The 18,490-nt window shown below is 41.7% G+C and overlaps 1 non-coding gene across 1 annotated transcript; it reads right to left on the reverse strand.

Annotated features, from left to right (window-relative positions):
- Positions 1–12,158: 12,158 nt before the first annotated feature.
- Positions 12,159–12,288, reverse strand: LOC119873494. The gene has a single exon (XR_005365085.1). It is a non-coding gene; the product is annotated as a small nucleolar RNA SNORA33 (small nucleolar RNA).
- Positions 12,289–18,490: the final 6,202 nt, after the last annotated feature.

Here is an 18,490-nt window from a genome sequence, read left to right on the forward strand (position 1 = left end):
GTCAAGGAAATAAAATCTTTTTAAAAATAATAAATTAGATTTAGAAATATGTAATTGTTTTATGTATTCTCTGCCTTCGTCTGAATTTAAAGTTTTTTTGGGAAGTGGTGACCTTCTTTCTCCATTTATTGCCTATTCCTATATAGGAGCAACTATAAAAGAGTTTGATGTCATAAGATTGATCACATTTCAGTAACTTTGGCCCATCTCAGAATGGTGCCCTCAAGTAACAAACTCCTTTTTTTTCCTTGCTATTTTGGGGATATTCAAAGATTCATTTTCAGATTCAAAGATTCACTTTCATAGTCAAAGATTCAAAGATTCATTCAGTGAATCTGAATTTATGATTGGATTAAAAAATATTTAAGAACATTCTTTTATATAACTAGAAACAATTTAAACCTATTCCATCCTGGGGCAGCCCCGGTGGCGCAGAGGTTTGGCGCCGCATGCAGCCTGGGGTGTGATCCTGGAGACCGGGGATCGAGTCCCACTTCGGGCTTCCTGCATGGAGTCGGCTTCTCCCTCTGCCTGTGTCTCTGCCTCTCTCGCTGTGTCAATAAATAAAATCTTAAAAAAATAATAATAATAAACCTATTCCATCCTTAAAAATTAGTGCAGAGTAAAAAAAAAAAATTAGTGCAGAGTGAACACTTCTCCAAAATATATAAGGTTATTTTTTGTTTTTATTTTTGTTTTGCAACTCTGGAAGACAATGTACAATGTGGTACTCTTCAGTTACATTAGTGAATTCCTTTTTATACTTTTACACATACTTAAAAATTTTGTTTTGTATCAAAAATATTCAGTTTCATTGAAAAAAAAAGTCAGCCTGCCCCCTAGAAATGTTTTGTGTGATAGAATAATAGGATATTATTTTTCTCCCAACTAAAACTTCAACTTCAAAAAAAAATACATATTTTTAAAAGTTCAAAGTGTATCAGGAACAATCTCTCTTTTTGAAAATTTATTTTTTTATTCGTGAGAGACACAGAGAGAGAGAGGCAGAGACATAGGCAGAGGGAGAAGCAGGCTTCCCACAGGAATCCTGATGCAGGAGTCGATCCTGGATCCCAAGAGCCGAGGGCAGATGCTCAACTGCTAAGCCACCAGTCATCCCATCAGGAACAATCTCCATGCCAGAGAGAACTCTGAATTAATTATTCATAGACAGCAATCCTGTAGGGGATCCCTGGGTGGCTCGGCGGTTCAGCACCTGCCTTTGGCCCAGGGCATGATCCTGGAGTCCCAGGATCGAGTCTCGAGTCCAGCTCCCGGCATGGAGCCTGCTTCTCCCTCTGCCTGTGTCTCTGCCTCTCTCTCTCTCTCTCTCTCTGTCTATCATGAATAAATAAATAAATAAAATTTAAAGAAAGCAATCCTGTAGAGACACCTGGGTGGCACAGTAGGTTAAGCATCTGCCTTCAAAAAAAAAAAAAAAAAAAAAGCATCTGCCTTCAGCACGGGTCATGATCTTAGGGTCCTGGGATCGAACCCCCATCAGGCTCCCTGCTCAGTAGGGAGCCTGCTTCTCCCTCTGCCCACTTTCTCTCTCTCTCTGTCAAATAAATAAACAAAATCTTAAAAAAAAAAAAAACAAAGCAGTCATATAATCCCAAATCAGTATATCATTAAATCACTGCAGGATTATTGTATACGCTCATCTGTGTTAAATGAATTGCTTTTCTAGTTTCCTAATGGACTAGTGGTCCAATAACTTGAATGGGCTGCAAACCTACCTTGATTCAAACCATGCAATTCTTTATGGGCTTCTCTGACTTGAGGTCTTAAATTATCTTAATTATACCTTCTGGAATTAACTGGACTTCCATATACGGTTTCTCAACCTCTAAAAGGTTGTTGGAAGAGTGGAAATGTATTAAGGAAACTTAACTCAAAATTACAGTTGGAAAAACATGAAGGGGAGGCTTTCTTTCGCACCTGTACTACACTCCTGGCTTGCCTAGTTCAGCAAGAAGGAAGATTTCTTCTCAGCCCGGTAACAGCAAGCTGCCCTCATCTACAGCCAGTGAGAGGCTGCCACCGCTTTGAACTCTCATTTTCCTCCAATGAACTTTTGTTCAAAACATACCTCCCAACTGGGTGCCTGGGTGGCTCAGTCAGTTAACTGTATGACTTTGGCTCAGGTCATGATCTGGGATCCTGGGGTGGAGCTCTGCATCTGGCTCTGTGCTCAGTGGGGAGTCTGCTTCTCCCTTTCCTTCTGCCCCTACCCCTGCTCATGCTCTTTCTCTCAAATAAATAAATAAATAAAATCTTTAAAAAAATAACATCCCTCCAAATTTCTTCCTTACCTCTGTAGAAGGACCTCTCCCATTTTGTTCCCAGGATTTGCCTGTGGTTGGCCATTGTTTACTTGTCCTGAATTGCAATTTTTCTTCTATTCCTCCCAAAACTCTATTTTCCTGGCTGAATCACTTACCTTTTTCTTTTAAAAGGGTTGACAGAAGCCTTACAAACAGCTCTTTATTAGAGCTGTTTGAAACTACTCCCTTTTTTTTCAGTACTCAAAGTAGTGTTTTTCTGACTGTCTAACATTATATTTGCAGCCTTTTTTTTTTTTTTTTTTTTGGTAGGAAGTAAGCTAGCTTCTGCTTTAACTTTTCTGTTTGATGGATTTCCAGGTCATTCTCTCTTAATCTGTGTTCCAGGAAACTTGTAGGGTTCCACTTATCTTGAGATGAGACCCTGAAAAAATCATGCATTTACCTTTGCTGAAGAAATGTTTCTGCTTGGGGTGTGGGGAAATTCTTGAGTTGATTAATATTTACAAAATATAATATTAATGTGCATTTCCTATGGCAAGCTCTTCCATATCTTCAAAGATAACATTCTTCCTCATCTTTTAATATATTGATCTTTTTCTATGTATGACTTTATTTCTTGATTAGAATAGAGTGTATATTTGATATTTAAACTTATGCATTGACATTGAACTAGGGCTTTCACTGTAAAATGAAAAGTTCTGAATAACTGTTTCACTGCCCTCCAAAACTGAGTTTCTATTTCTCATTATTTGATTGGAACCAGATGTTAGAAAAGTTTCTTAGAAGAGTGCCACCAGAAAAAGACATATTTTAGAGATGTCTTTGTAAATTTCCTTTAGGATTTTAAATTTCTCCTGAATTTGAGGGGTCCCCAGACTATATAATGAAGTCTTCTGACACAATGAACCAGAAAAGAGCTTCTGAAAAAAAAAAATTAAGAGCCAGAGTTTTAATTTAGGCCACAGAGCACAAGAAGTTATGACAGGGTCCATTTTTAAAGTTCTATCAAAGCTTTGTGTATTATGATGTACCACTAAAAGTAAGATTCCTGGGCAGCCCCGGTGGCGCAGCGGTTTGGCGCCGCGTGCAGCCTGGGGTGTGATCCTGGAAGCCAGGGATCGAGTCCCGCGACGGGCTCCCTGCATGGAGCCTGCTTCTCCCTCTCCCTCTGCCTGTGTCTCTGCCTCTCTCTCTCTCTCTCTGTGTGTGTCTATGAATAGATAAATAGAATCTTTAAAAATAAAAAAATAAAAATAAAAGTAAGACTCCTTCCCAAGGATAATTAAATTGAAAGAACATTCATGAAACGTATGATTTCCAATAGTATGATTATATACCCATAAGGTGGGAAATAAATTCTGTATTTATAGGATCTTCCTGAAAATTCACAGCTCACTTAATTGTTGAAATCTTTAACCAGCCCAAATTTCTATATTATTTTATCTACCTTTCTTTCTATTTGAGCAGTCTTAAGATATTGTGAGAGGACCTACCTATAGGTTCACTCTGAAAGTTAGGTTGTTTTATAATCGTTGTATTAAATAATGGGACTCTGTATCTTTATCAGATTGTCAGAGCCTGGAGGAAGCTGTTCTATTGCAAAAGCCTGCTTAGGTTCTGAGCTGGCCCCTAATCATGCAGGGTTCTTATAGGCTATATCTATCCCCAGGGCACCTATGAAGTTAAAACCTGGAGAAGCTACTTCATTAACCCTTGGAGAGCAGAATATGGAAGCCTTACCTAGTTGTAAGGCTCTACCTCTCTTTCCAGGTCCTTACCTCTGATCTGGAGCCCTACTGCTTGTCTGGCCAGATGATATGGTGCTTGCTCTTCTTCTTCTTCTTCTTTTTTTTAATTGACTTTATTTTTTAGATCAGTTTTAGATTCATAACAAAATTAAATGGAAAGTACAGAGAGTTCCCATATACTCCCTGCCCCCACACATGTACAACTTTCCCTATTATCAGTATCCTGCACCAGAGTGGTACATTTGTTACAATTAATAAACCTACATTGACACATTATCAGTCAAAATCCATGGTTACAGGAGGGTTCACTCTTTACAGTGGGCTTTGACAAATGTATAATGATGTGTATCTACTATGATAGTGCCATACAGAAAGGTTTCACTGCCCTAAAAATACTCTGTGCTCCCACTCATTCATCCTTCCCTCTCCCCTAATCCCTGGTGACCACTGGTGTTTTTACTGTCTCCATATTTTGCCTTTTCCACAATGTCATATTGTTGAAATCATTCAATAGGTAGCCTTTTCAGATTAGCTTCTTTCACTTAGTTATATGTATTTAGGATTACTCCATGTCTTTTCATGACTTGATAGCTCGTTTCTTTTTAGCACTGAATAATATTACATGTCTGGATGTACCATACATAGTTTATACATTCATCTACTGAAGACATCTTGGTCACTTCTAAGTTCTGGCAATTATGAATAAAGCTACTGTAAACACTCGTGTACAGTTTTTTGTGTACAACTGTATAAAAAATATCAAGGAGCATGGTTGCTGGATTATACAGTAAAAGTATGTTTAGTTTTATAAGAAATAGCCAAACTGTCTTCCAAAGTGGCTGTGCCATTTTGCATTCCCACCAGTAATGAATGGGAGTTCCTGTTGCTCCATCTCCTCAACAGTATTTAGTGTTGTCAGTGTTTTTAATTTTGTCCATTCTAATAGATGTGTAATGGTATCTCACTGTTTTAAGGGTTTTTTTTTTACCTCTTGCTTGTACATATTCTTGGTTCCTAATTCCTTCTCTACTTTTTCTTACTGCTCAGTTTCTAGATAAGCTGTTCTCAAAGTGTGGTCCCCAGATCAACAACATCAACACCACCTAGGAACTTGTTAGAAATGAAGTTTGGGGGATGCCTATGTGGCTCAGTGAGTTAAGCATCTGCCTTTGGCTCAGGTCATAATCCCAGGGTCCTGGGATGGAGCCCTGCATTAGGCTCCCTGCTCAGCAGGGAGTTTGCTTCAACCTCTCCCTCTCCCTCTCCCCCACCTCTGCTCTCTCTCTTGCTTGCTTTCTCTGTCTCAAATAAATAAAATCTTTTTTTCTAATTAAAAAAAAAAAGGAATGGAGTTTGGGGGCCTTGCCCAAACCTATTGAATAAAAAAAAAACTACATTTTAACAGCCTCGTAAGTGATTATGATGTAAGCTAAAATTTGAAAACACTGTTCTAGACCTCGACTCTTCAACATGATAGCCTTCAGACATATGTAGGTATGGAACTCTTGGAATACGGCTAGAATGAATCAAGATGCCCTATAAGTGTAAAATACACCCCAGATTTTTTTTTAAAGATTTATTTATTTATGATAGAGAGGCAGAGACACAGGAGGAGGGAGAAGTAGGCTCCATGCCAGGAGCCCCATGCGGGACTCAATCCCAGGACTCCAGGATCGTGCCCTGGGCCAAAGGCAGGCGCTAAACCGCTGAACCACCCAGGGATCCCCTACACCCCAAATTTTTAAAACTTAGTGTGAAAAAAGAAAAGGTAAAATACTTCATTGGTAATTTTTATGTTGACAGCACTGAAATTAAAATCTTTTGGATATATTGGGTTAAAGAAAATACATTATTAAAATTAATTTCACCTGTTTCTTTTTAGTTTTGACATAGGGTTACTAAAAGATTTTGAGTTACATTCATAGCTGTCATTATATTTCTGTTAAGACAGCATCATTCTAGACTATGAGTCTGAAAACTATAGCTCCTGGGCTACATCTGGCCTACTGCCTGTTTATATATATATATAACCCATGAGTTAAGAATGGTTTTAAATTTTTAAATGGGGGCGGCCACAGTGGCGCAGCGGTTTAGCGCCGCCTGCAGCCAGGGGTGTGATCCTGGGGACCTGGGTTCGAGTTCCGTGTCGGGCTCCCTGCATGGAGCCTGCTTCTCCCTCTGCCTGTCTGTCTCTCTGTCTTTATGAATAAATAAATTAAAAATTTTTTAAATGGCTGAAAATAAATTTTACAAAAAAATGATATTCCATGATACGTGAAAATTATATAAAATTTAAGTTTCATTATCCATAAATAAAGTTTTATCAGGACATGGGCACACTCATTTATTTTTATTTATCTATGGTTGTTGTTCCTCTATAGTAGCAAAAAACTAGCTATGGCAAGAACACTATGGCTTTTAAGTCTGAAGTATTTACTATCTGGCACTTTACAGAAAATATTGGCTAAGCCTTGTTCTAGACTATCAGCTTCCACATACTCTCTGGGAGAGGACTCTGCTTTTAATTTGCCCCTACTCTTTGTTCCCAACCTCTGCTTTGCTATTAGGCCCAATTCCTTGACCCCTACTACTCAAATCTCAGTGGTATTTTGGAGTTGCAAGATTTGGCACAGAAATCTTCTTTTTCTTTTTTTCTTAGCTCAACGCAGGGCTTGAATTCATGACCCTGAGATCAAGACTTGAGCTGTTATCAAGAGTCACATGCTGAACAGACTGAGCCACCTAGGCACCCACTGGAATTGCAAGATTTGATCTATGCATTATTTAGGCTATGAAAGAGGTAGGCCCAAAATGTTCTTGCCTTCCAGAACTGCATAAGGAACTCTGAACCCAGCAAAAAGGAATAGATAAATGTTCAATAGCTTCTTTTTCCAAACATGGCGCCTTCTTTCTTTTATTCATTCATTAAAATATTTAATTAATTATTTATTCATGAGAGACACAGAGAGAGAGGCAATCCTGTAGAGACACCTGGGTGGCACAGTAGGTTAAGCATCTGCCTTCAAAAAAAAAAAAAAAAAAAGCATCTGCCTTCAGCACGGGTCATGATCTTAGGGTCCTGGGATCGAACCCCCATCAGGCTCCCTGCTCAGTAGGGAGCCTGCTTCTCCTCTCTGCCCACTTTCTCTCTCTCTCTGTCAAATAAATAAACAAAATCTTAAAAAAAAAAAAACAAAGCAGTCATATAATCCCAAATCAGTATATCATTAATCACTGCAGGATTATTGTATACGCTCATCTGTGTTAAATGATTTTGCTTTTCTAGTTTCCTAATGGACTATGGTCCAATAACTTGAATGGGCTGCAAACCTACCTTGATTCAAACCATGCAATTCTTTATGGGCTTCTCTGACTTGAGGTCTTAAATTATCTTAATTATACCTTCTGGAATTAACTGGACTTCCATATACGTTTTCTCAACCTCTAAAAGTTGTTGGAAGAGTGGAAATGTATAAGGAAACTTAACTCAAATTACAGTTGGAAAAACATGAAGGGGAGGCTTTCTTTCGCACCTGTACTACACTCCTGGCTTGCCTAGTTCAGCAAGAAGAAGATTTCTTCTCAGCCCGGTAACAGCAAGCTGCCCTCATCTACAGCCAGTGGAGGCTGCCACCGCTTTGAACTCTCATTTTCCTCCAATGAACTTTTGTTCAAACATACCTCCCAACTGGGTGCCTGGGTGGCTCAGTCAGTTAACTGTATGACTTTGGCTCAGGTCATGATCTGGGATCCTGGGTGGAGCTCTGCATCTGGCTCTGTGTCTCAGTGGGGAGTCTGCTTCTCCCTTTCCTTCTGCCCCTACCCCTGCTCATGCTCTTTCTCTCAAATAAATAAAAATAAATAAAATCTTTAAAAAAATACATCCCTCCAAATTTCTTCCTTACCTCTGTAGAAGGACCTCTCCCATTTTGTTCCCAGGATTTGCCTGTGGTTGGCCATTGTTTACTTGTCCTGAATTGCAATTTTTTTCTATTCCTCCCAAAACTCTATTTTCCTGGCTGAATCACTTACCTTTTTCTTTTAAAAGGGTTGACAGAAGCCTTACAACAGCTCTTTATTAGAGCTGTTTGAAACTACTCCCTTTTTTTTTTCAGTACTCAAAGTAGTGTTTTTCTGACTGTCTAACATTATATTTGCAGCCTTTTTTTTTTTTTTTTTTTTTTTTTTGGTAGGAAGTAAGCTAGCTTCTCTGCTTTAACTTTTCTGTTTGATGGATTTCCAGGTCATTCTCTCTTAATCTGTGTTCCAGGAAACTTGTAGGGTTCCACTTATCTTGAGATGAGACCCTGAAAAAATCATGCATTTACCTTTGCTGAAGAAATGTTTCTGCTTGGGGTGTGGGGAAATTCTTGAGTTGATTAATATTTACAAAATATAATATTAATGTGCATTTCCTATGGCAAGCTCTTCCATATCTTCAAAGATAACATTCTTCCTCATCTTTTAATATATTGATCTTTTTCTATGTATGACTTTATTTCTTGATTAGAATAGAGTGTATATTTGATATTTAAACTTATGCATTGACATTGAACTAGGGCTTTCACTGAAAATGAAAAGTTCTGAATAACTGTTTCACTGCCCTCCAAAACTGATTTCTATTTCTCATTATTTGATTGGAACCAGATGTTAGAAAAGTTTCTTAGAAGAGTGCCACCAAAAAGACATATTTTAGAGATGTCTTTGTAAATTTCCTTTAGGATTTTAAATTTCTCCTGAATTTGAGGGGTCCCCAGACTATATAATGAAGTCTTCTGACACAATGAACCAGAAAAGAGCTTCTGAAAAAAAAAATTAAGAGCCAAGTTTTAATTTAGGCCACAGAGCACAAGAAGTTATGACAGGTCCATTTTTAAAGTTCTATCAAAGCTTTGTGTATTATGATGACCACTAAAAGTAAGATTCCTGGGCAGCCCCGGTGGCGCAGCGTTTGGCGCCGCGTGCAGCCTGGGTGTGATCCGGGAAGCCAGGGATCGAGTCCCGACGGCTCCCTGCATGAGCCTGCTTCTCCCTCTCCCTCTGCCTGTGTCTCTGCCTCTCCTCTCTCTCTCCTGTGTGTGTCATGATAGATAAATAGAATCTTTAAAAATAAAAAAATAAAATAAAAGTAAGACTCCTTCCCAAGGATAATTAAATTGAAAGAACATTCATGAAACGTATGATTTCCAATAGTATGATTATATACCCATAAGGTGGGAAATAAATTCTGTATTATAGGATCTTCCTGAAAATTCACAGCTCACTTAATTGTTGAAATCTTTAACCAGCCCAAATTTCTATATTATTTTATCTACCTTTCTTTCTATTTGAGCAGTCTTAAGATATTTGTGAGAGGACCTACCTATAGGTTCACTCTGAAAGTTAGGTTGTTTTATAATCGTTGTATTAAATAATGGGACTCTGTATCTTTATCAGATTGTCAGAGCCTGGAGGAAGCTGTTCTATTGCAAAAGCCTGCTTAGGTTCTGAGCTGGCCCCTAATCATGCAGGGTTCTTATAGGCTATATCTATCCCCAGGGCACCTATGAAGTTAAAACCTGGAGAAGCTACTTCATTAACCCTTGGAGAGCAGAATATGGAAGCCTTACCTAGTTGTAAGGCTCTACCTCTCTTTCCAGGTCCTTACCTCTGATCTGGACCCTACTGCTTGTCTGGCCAGATGATATGGTGCTTGCTCTTCTTTCTTCTTCTTCTTTTTTTTAATTGACTTTATTTTTTAGATCAGTTTTAGATTCATAACAAAATTAAATGGAAAGTACAGAGAGTTCCCATATACTCCCTGCCCCCACCATGTACAACTTTCCCTATTATCAGTATCCTGCACCAGAGTGGTACATTTGTTACAATTAATAAACCTACATTGACACATTATCAGTCAAAATCCATGGTTACAGGAGGGTTCACTCTTTACAGTGGGCTTTGACAATTGTATAATGATGTGTATCTACTATGATAGTGCCATACAGAAAGGTTTCGCTGCCCTAAAAATACTCTGTGCTCCCACTCATTCATCCTTCCTCTCCCCTAATCCCTGGTGACCACTGGTGTTTTTACTGTCTCCATATTTTGCCTTTTCCACAATGTCATATTGTTGACATCCTGCCTTTGGCCCAGGGCGCGATCCTGGAGACCTGGGATGGAATCCCACGTCGGGCTCCCGGTGCATGGAGCCTGCTTCTCCCTCTGCCTGTGTCTCTGCCCCTCTCTCTCTCTCTCTCTCTCTCTCTCTCTCTGACTATCCTAAATTTAAGAAAAAAATTAAAAAAAAAAAAAACCCATAGCAAGAAGCAAGGGGAGAGGGAGGGGTCTTCTTTATCAACTCAGAGTAGGGTACAACAGGGTGGAAGGAGCACACTACCTAATCGGGGGTTTACAATGTAAATGTATTCTGTATTTCTCCCTGCTGCATCAGCTTTCTCCGCTCAAATTACAAAGGACCAGAGTTGCCGTTCAAGCAAGGGTACCCACAGATGGCAAGGTGCACTGGGCCGACGACAGGCACGTGAACAAGTACTCAGGGCCGTAGCTGTAACTCACTAATTAGCCTCCTGAGCAGCCATGAGTATATTTGTGTATCTTGGGCAGAGTACACAGGGAACATTGGTGTGTCGCCAAAGGTCATACGGCATGACAAAGATGTCACCAAAGTATCATATTAAAACATCATGGTCGTTGAGTCCCCAGGTACATTTAGTCTATGCTGAATATTAGTGCCTTTGGTATATTTAGCACCTTGAGTGTCTTATGCATGTTTAGGATATCATAAATATTTAATACCTTTTATACATTTGGCATGCCATGACTACTTAGTATGCAGGTGCCTTGTGAATATTAGGTATCCCTTAGTCCTATCCACACATGCTCTACTTGCTATTTAACACATTCTATGACCTCTATATCTAACATTTTGCTTACTAGCTCGTCACCTATAATTAAAACATCTTAGGGGCGCCTGGGTGGCTCAGTTGGTTGAGTGTCTGCCTTCAGATCAGGTCATGATCCCGGGGTACCCAGGTCCTGGGATCAAGCCTGGTGTTGGGCTCCCTGCTCAGCAGAGAATATGCTTCTTCCTCTGCCCCTCCCCCTGCTCGTGCTTTCACCCGTGTGCTTTCTCTCCCCCAAATAAATGAAATCTTAAAAAAAAAAAAAAATCTTTAAATGTTTTACTTGTATTTTATAAACTACCAACTTTAAAAAAAAAAAAATCATTCTTGGGCGTGATCCTGGAGACCCGGGATCGAGTCCCACGTCGGGCTCCCTGCATGGAGCCTGCTTCTCCCTCTGCCTGTGTCTCTGCCTCTCTCTCTGTGTGTCACTATGAATAAATAAATAAAATCTTAAAAAAAAAAAATCATTCTTCAGGGCAACCCCAGTGGCACGGCGGTTTAGCGCTGCCTGCAGCCCAGGGTGTGACCCTGGAGACTTGGGATTGAGTCCCATGTCAGACACCCTGCATGGAGCCTGCTTCTCCCTCTGCCTGTGTCTCTGCCTCTCTCTGTGTGTCTCTCGTGAATAAATAAAAATTTTTTTTAAAAAAATCTAAAAATTAGGGATCCCTGGGTGGCGCAGCGGTTTAGCGCCTGCCTTTGGCCCAGGGCGCCATCCTGGAGACTCGGGATCGGATCCCACATCGGGCTCCCGGTGCATGGAGCCTGCTTCTCCCTCTGCCTGTGTCTCTGCCTCTCTCTCTCTCTCTCTCTCTCTCTCTCTCTCTGTGACTATCATAAATAAAGTTTTAAAAAAATCTAAAAATCATTCTTCAGGTTTTTTTTAAGATTATTTATTTATTCATGAGAGACACAGAGAGAGAGGCAGAAACATACGCAGAGGGAGAAGCAGGCTCCTCACAGGGAGCCGGCGGTGGGACTCAATCCCTAGACCAGGATCATGCCCTGAGCAGACGGCAGACACTCAACCCTGAGCCACTCAGGTGTCCCAACAAACTACCAACTTATTTCTGTTTTATAAAAGGATTGAATATTTTCAATTTTTTTCCATTTTTTAAACATTTAGAAATTATACCAAGTTGTTAGCACTGGTTATGGTGAAGTTTTACAAAGTTTGCTCATGTCTTAGGGAAATGTTTCCCAACATTAAAATTTCTTATAGCCATTTTCAGGGACCTTAAGGACTTCAATGTCTTTAAGGTTTGTGGCATGGCATTACTATTGCCAGCGATTTTTAAATTTCCACAGAAACACATTCAGGTAAGCAGATTCATTGGCTGGCTTAGAGTTGAATATTTTCAAATCATATTCCCACCTTCCCTGTGCCCACAGTCCTGTAAACTCCTGGCCCACTCCCTGCTGTCCCAAATCTACGCCTCCTCCAGACTTCCCTACCTCTAGAATTACATCTTCAGACCTCAGAGTGAACTTTGCAAAAACCCTCCTTACCCTCCTCATATCCACTTCATTCTCAGTACCTCACCTCAAGACACACTTCCATCCCCATCCAAGCCACCGCCAGCCTTCCAAGGTGACTGCAGTTCGCTGCTGCTTCCGCTCTTGGCCTCTTCTATCCTCTTCCACACAGCATCCCAGAATGATTTTTCTCAGACATCAGTTGGATTATGTCACTCTCCTGCTTAAAACCCATCACTGGTTTCTCAGTGCACTGAGGATCCAGTCCAAAGTTCCTAATGTGGTGTATGTGGATCTGTGTTATATGGCCTGTGCCACACCCCCCAGCCTCCCCTCAGCACCCTCCTGCCTTTACAACACTCCTCCAAACAGTCTCTAGTTTCTTCCTGTGGGCCTTTGCATTTTCTATTTCTTTTACCTGGAATGCTCCTCTGACTTGGGACTCCATCTCCCTCACCACCCCCAGCCAATTCTACTCATTCTTCAAGCTTCCACCTAAATGTGACTTCCTCAGAGAGGCTTGTGCTGACTCCCCAGCCTACCAAGGACCTGTATTATTCTCTCATAGTACGCTCTCATTTTGTGTCCCTCATAGCACTTATTTGGCTGTAGATCTTTTTAAAATCTGCCAGCCTTCCATGCTAGCCTTGTTAGAGCAGGGATCTGTTTTGTTCATGGTGGCCCAGACAGCACTTAGCACAATGCCTAGCACATAGCAAACACTCACTAAATAGTAGTTGAATGAACGAATGAGTGTAACACATAGATTTCCTTAGCCTCATATTGCTGACTTTAGTTCCTTCATGTGGATTTTGTGGCCAGAGCTCTGGGTTTGAATTTTGATTCACCCATTTGTGAAGAGTGATCATAAGTGAGTTACTTAACTTCTTTGACTCTCAATATCCCTCATGTATAAAACGGGGAGAGAGATAAGCACTCACAAGTGGTGGTGAGGATCCAGGAAGGTTAGGTCTGGGAAAGCCCAAGGCAAAGTGCACGATCTGGCGCAGGCACTCAGTAAGCACTAGTTCTGCTCACTGCTTTCTCATCCTGTAGGTTTACTCTGTTTTCCACCTGGGACACACCTCCTTCTTCTCAACTGAATTAGGTCCCCTAAGGTCTCACTCATATGTCTTCAGGGAGCCTCCTTCAGCAGCTCAGCCCTTGGTGGGGTGCTCATTCCTCAAACTGTTCAGCTACTCATTTCCAGTCCTTGGAATGTAAAATGGTGACTTTCATTTGGTTTTGTCTTTAAACCTTTTATGTGTCCTGTCTGTTCAACTAGACTTCAAGCCTGCCCGTTGGCCGCAGTATTCTCATCTCGGGCTTCTTCTTTAAAAAAAAAAAAAAAAAAAAGATTGTATTTCTTTATTCATGAGAGATACAGAGAGAGGCAGAAACATAGGGATAGGGAGAAACAGACTCCCTGCTGGGAACCCTATGTGGGACTCGATCCCAGGACCCCAGGATCACAACCTGAGCCAAAGGCAGATGCGCAACCACTGAACCACCCAGGCGCCCCATCATCTTGTGCTTCTTGTCTCCTTCATAGTACCTGGCTCAGTGCCATATACAGGGATGCTCCATTCAACATTTGTGAGTGCCCTCAGGATACCAGGCACCGTGATGGCTCTCACATCCATTGTTGCCTAACTTCATCTTCCATGAGAGTGCCATCAGGGATTACTATGCCTGTTGTGAAAACAGAAGCTCAGAAGTTATAGAAAACTGCCCAGGGGCCCCCGATTAGCAAAGAGCAGTCTTTTACCTCCATGCATTTGATCACCTGGCACATCATAGATGATCAAAACATTCTTTTTTTAAAAAAAAAAAACATTCTTATTAGTGCTCTTTCCACTATACCATCTTGCCCGTCTCAGGAAATAACTGTTCAACAGTGAGGATGGTCATTATCATCATGATCTCAGTTCCTCCCTACCAAGAACTTGGCTGAAAATCCCCTGAAAATCCCCTGGCCTGAATCTCACCCCTAAGTTCTTCAGTGTCCCAGATCCCCAATTCCCACTCGGTTTCCTGGTCATGCCACATCTCTTTGCCAAATTCTCCTAGACTCTGACACAGCATGCCTCTCATCTCCCCACAAGCCTAGTCTCCATATCTTCCCCCATGACAGCTTCTCTTCCTCGTGCCCCCCGCTTCTCCCACCTTCTTCCATCCCCCATCCAGTCCAGTTTTTCTTCAGGTTGCGGGGAGTAAGAAATACACTCCCACCTGGGAATGCCCTCTGAACTAGAGTGCTAACGTCCAGGAAATGCCTAAGGTTCTTTGGAAGGAGAATTATTAGTACTCATTAGTTGGGTGGCTTGGGCAAGTCACATCCCCTTTCCATGCTTCAATTTCTTCACCTATAAAATGGTAAGACTCGCTCATATGTGTCAAGGTCCTACATAAGGTACATAAGCATTGTAGATCTTATAAGGAATCAATAATAGCAGATGCTTACTCAGCACTTCATGTGTGCCAGACACTATACCAAATGCTTTATTTGTTTGTATTTATTCCCTTAATCCTCACAACAACGTATGAAAATGTCATTATTAGCCCTATTTCATAGATGAAAAATGAAAGTCTCCAAATTAATTTACCCTAGATCATCCCAGCCCATGAGTGGTAAAACTAGGCTTCCAAGTCCAGCAGTTCTGGCTGCAGAATCTTTGTCTTAACCACTGCCCTATACTACCTCTTATTTCCTCATAAAATGAGAGGGGTAGTTAAAAATAATCCCCTAGATTTTATAGCTTTTTTCTGATTCTAAAGCACTGTTTACACTCTGTGCCCTATTGGATCCTCAAAACAACCCTAGAGGTAAATATTATTAGAGCAATTTATGGGGTAAGAGCTGAGACTTATTAAGAGGGTCATGAATCCAAGAGCACACAGCCAGGGAGGGCAGGGTCGGGACTCGAACCCAGGACTGTTCATTCCCAGCGCCCAGCTTGCTACACCTCTGATGCCACAGGGCACATCCTGTCCTGTCTGAATCTCCTCCAGCTCCAATATTGCATGCCATCCTTTCCACTTTCTTTGCTTATTTTTTTTCCACTTTCTTTGTTTAAAGAGACCCCAGTGCTCCCTCAAAGAATCCCCTGCTCTGTCACCCCCACACCCACATTGCGCTGAGAGTGCTCACAAGCAGCAGCAGGGGGTGCTGTAGACCAGCACACAGGGACAGGACTGCTCAGGGAGCCCCTGTTGGAGGAAACAACCATAAGCCTCCTTGACCAGTTCTCTCCTTTTTAATTTGCTTGTACTAAAAATGTTTTTGGTAAGTACTACTTGTACCTAACACAAAATTTTAAAGGTACAAATGAGTATACAATGTTCCCGCTCCGCAGTTAACCCAGTTCATCATCCTGGGGGGCAAACCCAAGTTTTCTAGTGTTTCTTTCTAGACATAGTCTATGCTTTTATAAGCAAATATGTATTTTTCTTCCTATACTCACGACAGCATACAAACATGCATATGTTGTTTTTTATTGTTCACACAAATCGTGCGTACTATACACGCAATTTTTCCTGTAGTTTTTTTGGACAATTGATCTTACAGATCAGTCCATGTCATAATTCATAATACCTGTGTTTAATTGAGGATAAGCCATAATCAATTTTACCAGCCCCGATTATTTTATTTTCTAGTCGTACCTTACAAGCAAAGCTGCAAATAAATACACTGTATATAGGTCACTTTGCACATGTGCATATCTGCTTGATAAATTCCCAGAAGTGAGATTGCTTGCCTGCAAATTACACACATTTGTAATGTTGATCCATACTACTAAATTGCCTTGCACTGAAGCTATCCACTTATGGCTGCATCAGCAGGGCATTGGAGGGGATGTTTCCTACACCCTCACTGACACAGAATCTTACCAAGCCTCCTGATCTTTGCCTATCCAATAGGTGAAAGGTGGTTTCTTGCTGCCATTTTAGTTGCATTTCTCCTAAAATGAGTGCCCCCTGACCTCTGGGGCTGATTCATGCAATCTGTAAAATAATTAGCAGAGGCCTCCTCTGTGCCAGGCACCACCTTGGGGCATCCTCCCCAGCTGTCCCTGGTCTGACTTTCCCTCTCTCTTCCTGCCTGCCCTTTGCTGGCCTGCCTTATGACATCTCCCAAAAAGCCATTTTCCTTGCTTGGCCATCCTCATCAGGTCAAGCAGGGGCGACCTCACTTGACCTCTTCTTTAGAGGCTTAAGAGTGAGGAGAATGTGGTTTCTTGCCTTTTCTCTGTTCTCAAGACTAATTCCTGTAACCCAATTAAGCAAAGCTGAGAGGTGGGGACATGTGTCTTCAGGTCAGAATTAACACTGGGTCCTTGGGCTTCTCAAACCACTCAGTCCAGTGGGTTAGTCCCTGCTTGGGTTTTCCCATCCCTCCCCCTCTAAGTGTTAGGAGGGTGAACAGAGAACCTGGACATTTGTCTGTGTTCAGTGGGGTCATTTGCCCTATGATTGGCTTGGCGAAACTTCTTCAGATTAGATGCCAGCTAAACACAAATACATCTATGAGCAGCACTATTTAGACTAAATCAGGGAAGAAAAAATGTGAGAGTCAGTGTTCTTTTCTACATGGGAAACCTCTGAACCATTTCTCAAATCCCCCCTTTTTTTGCAGTCCCTGAGTACTTGACCCTGTTGTGCACTTGACCCTATTGCAGGATAACTGCTCCTTTATTGCCTTCTCCACAAGGCTATATATGAATCAGCTAGAGCTTGTGTCTTTGTTCATCTCTGTATCTGTCCTCAGAATAAAGATAGAATCAAGACATGGGAGCTTTGGATAAGTATCTTCCTGCCTTCCAGTTCCCAAGAATGGCGTCCATATGAAGGCCCACATCATTCTCTAGTCGCTTAACTAATGGGACCTCTACCTCTAGTTCATCCCACGCATGGCTGCTGGAGTTTTCCTCCTAAAGCACACTTGTAATCCAGTCACTTGTGGAGGTTCCCTGTGGCCTACTAAATGAAGTGCAAATTCCTTAGCTTGGAATTTAGGGGCCCCCGTGGTGATATGGCTCTGGTCTACCTTTCCAGTTCTTCTTTCCACTACCTCATGCCCAATCAAACTGAATTACTCAATGCTTCCCAAGTGGGCCCACATTCCATCCCTGTGCCTTTGCCCCTGCCAGGCCTCCTGTGCCTAGAACACCTTCCTCTTTGCTCCCCTTCCATCAATGATGCCCGCTTCTCTCTCTCTCTTCCCACCCCACCCTTTGTTTAAAAAGTAAGGGTAATAAATTTTTATAAAGAAGAAAGAAGATGAATTTTACATATCCTTCTGGGTCCTTCCCAAATGTAATTGACCCGAGAGCCTCTGTTCAGATCCCCCAGATTTCCCACTTAGTTCCCTAGTCTGGCTTCGTCGTGTATACTTCTTTCATGACTCATGTCTGCTGTATCTTGCATCCTCATTCCTGTGGCACCTCAGCCTGAAGACTGGGAAGCAGAGACTGTGTGACCCATCCTTGTGTCACCTATAGTTGATCCATGTTTGTTAACAAAGAGGCTCTCCTGACTGTGTGGCCTGTTTTCTTTCCCCGCTTTAAGTTTGGAAAATGGGAAGAATTGGGGACCCACGGCCACCACCACTGCAATCACCCCTGTGGACTCTCCTCTGAAAGGGGTCTTAAGGCAGAGCTGCCCCAGTGAAGTCAGGAGATCCCATCAGCCTTCCAGAAAACAGTAGGAACCTGTGCCTAAGGCTTGGGAGAAAAGTGTCCTGTTTGCCCTTTTGCTGAGAAAGGGTACCATGGTTAACGTGTCTAATGACTGGAAGGAGGAGCATTTGTTCACTTTGAGTTCTTGGAAGGAGAAATGGAAAGCCATCTCTCTCCTTCCCCTGCGGCTCTGGTCTCCCACATTGAGCAGATGGGCACAGACACTTCTCCATTAAAGGCCTGTCTGCATTGTTGGGTGGTGATGTGTACACTGGCAAGACAGCAGGAAGACAACCTGGTCCTTCTCCAGGGCTTGCTTCTGGTGCCTTCTGCAGAGGAAGGTGGCATATCTCAGGGTTTGGATATGAGTTTTGGTTCCCACTGCACTGTTC

Source organism: Canis lupus, chromosome 9 (assembly GCF_011100685.1).
Source record: "Canis lupus familiaris isolate Mischka breed German Shepherd chromosome 9, alternate assembly UU_Cfam_GSD_1.0, whole genome shotgun sequence".
Classification (NCBI taxonomy): domain Eukaryota; kingdom Metazoa; phylum Chordata; class Mammalia; order Carnivora; family Canidae; genus Canis; species Canis lupus.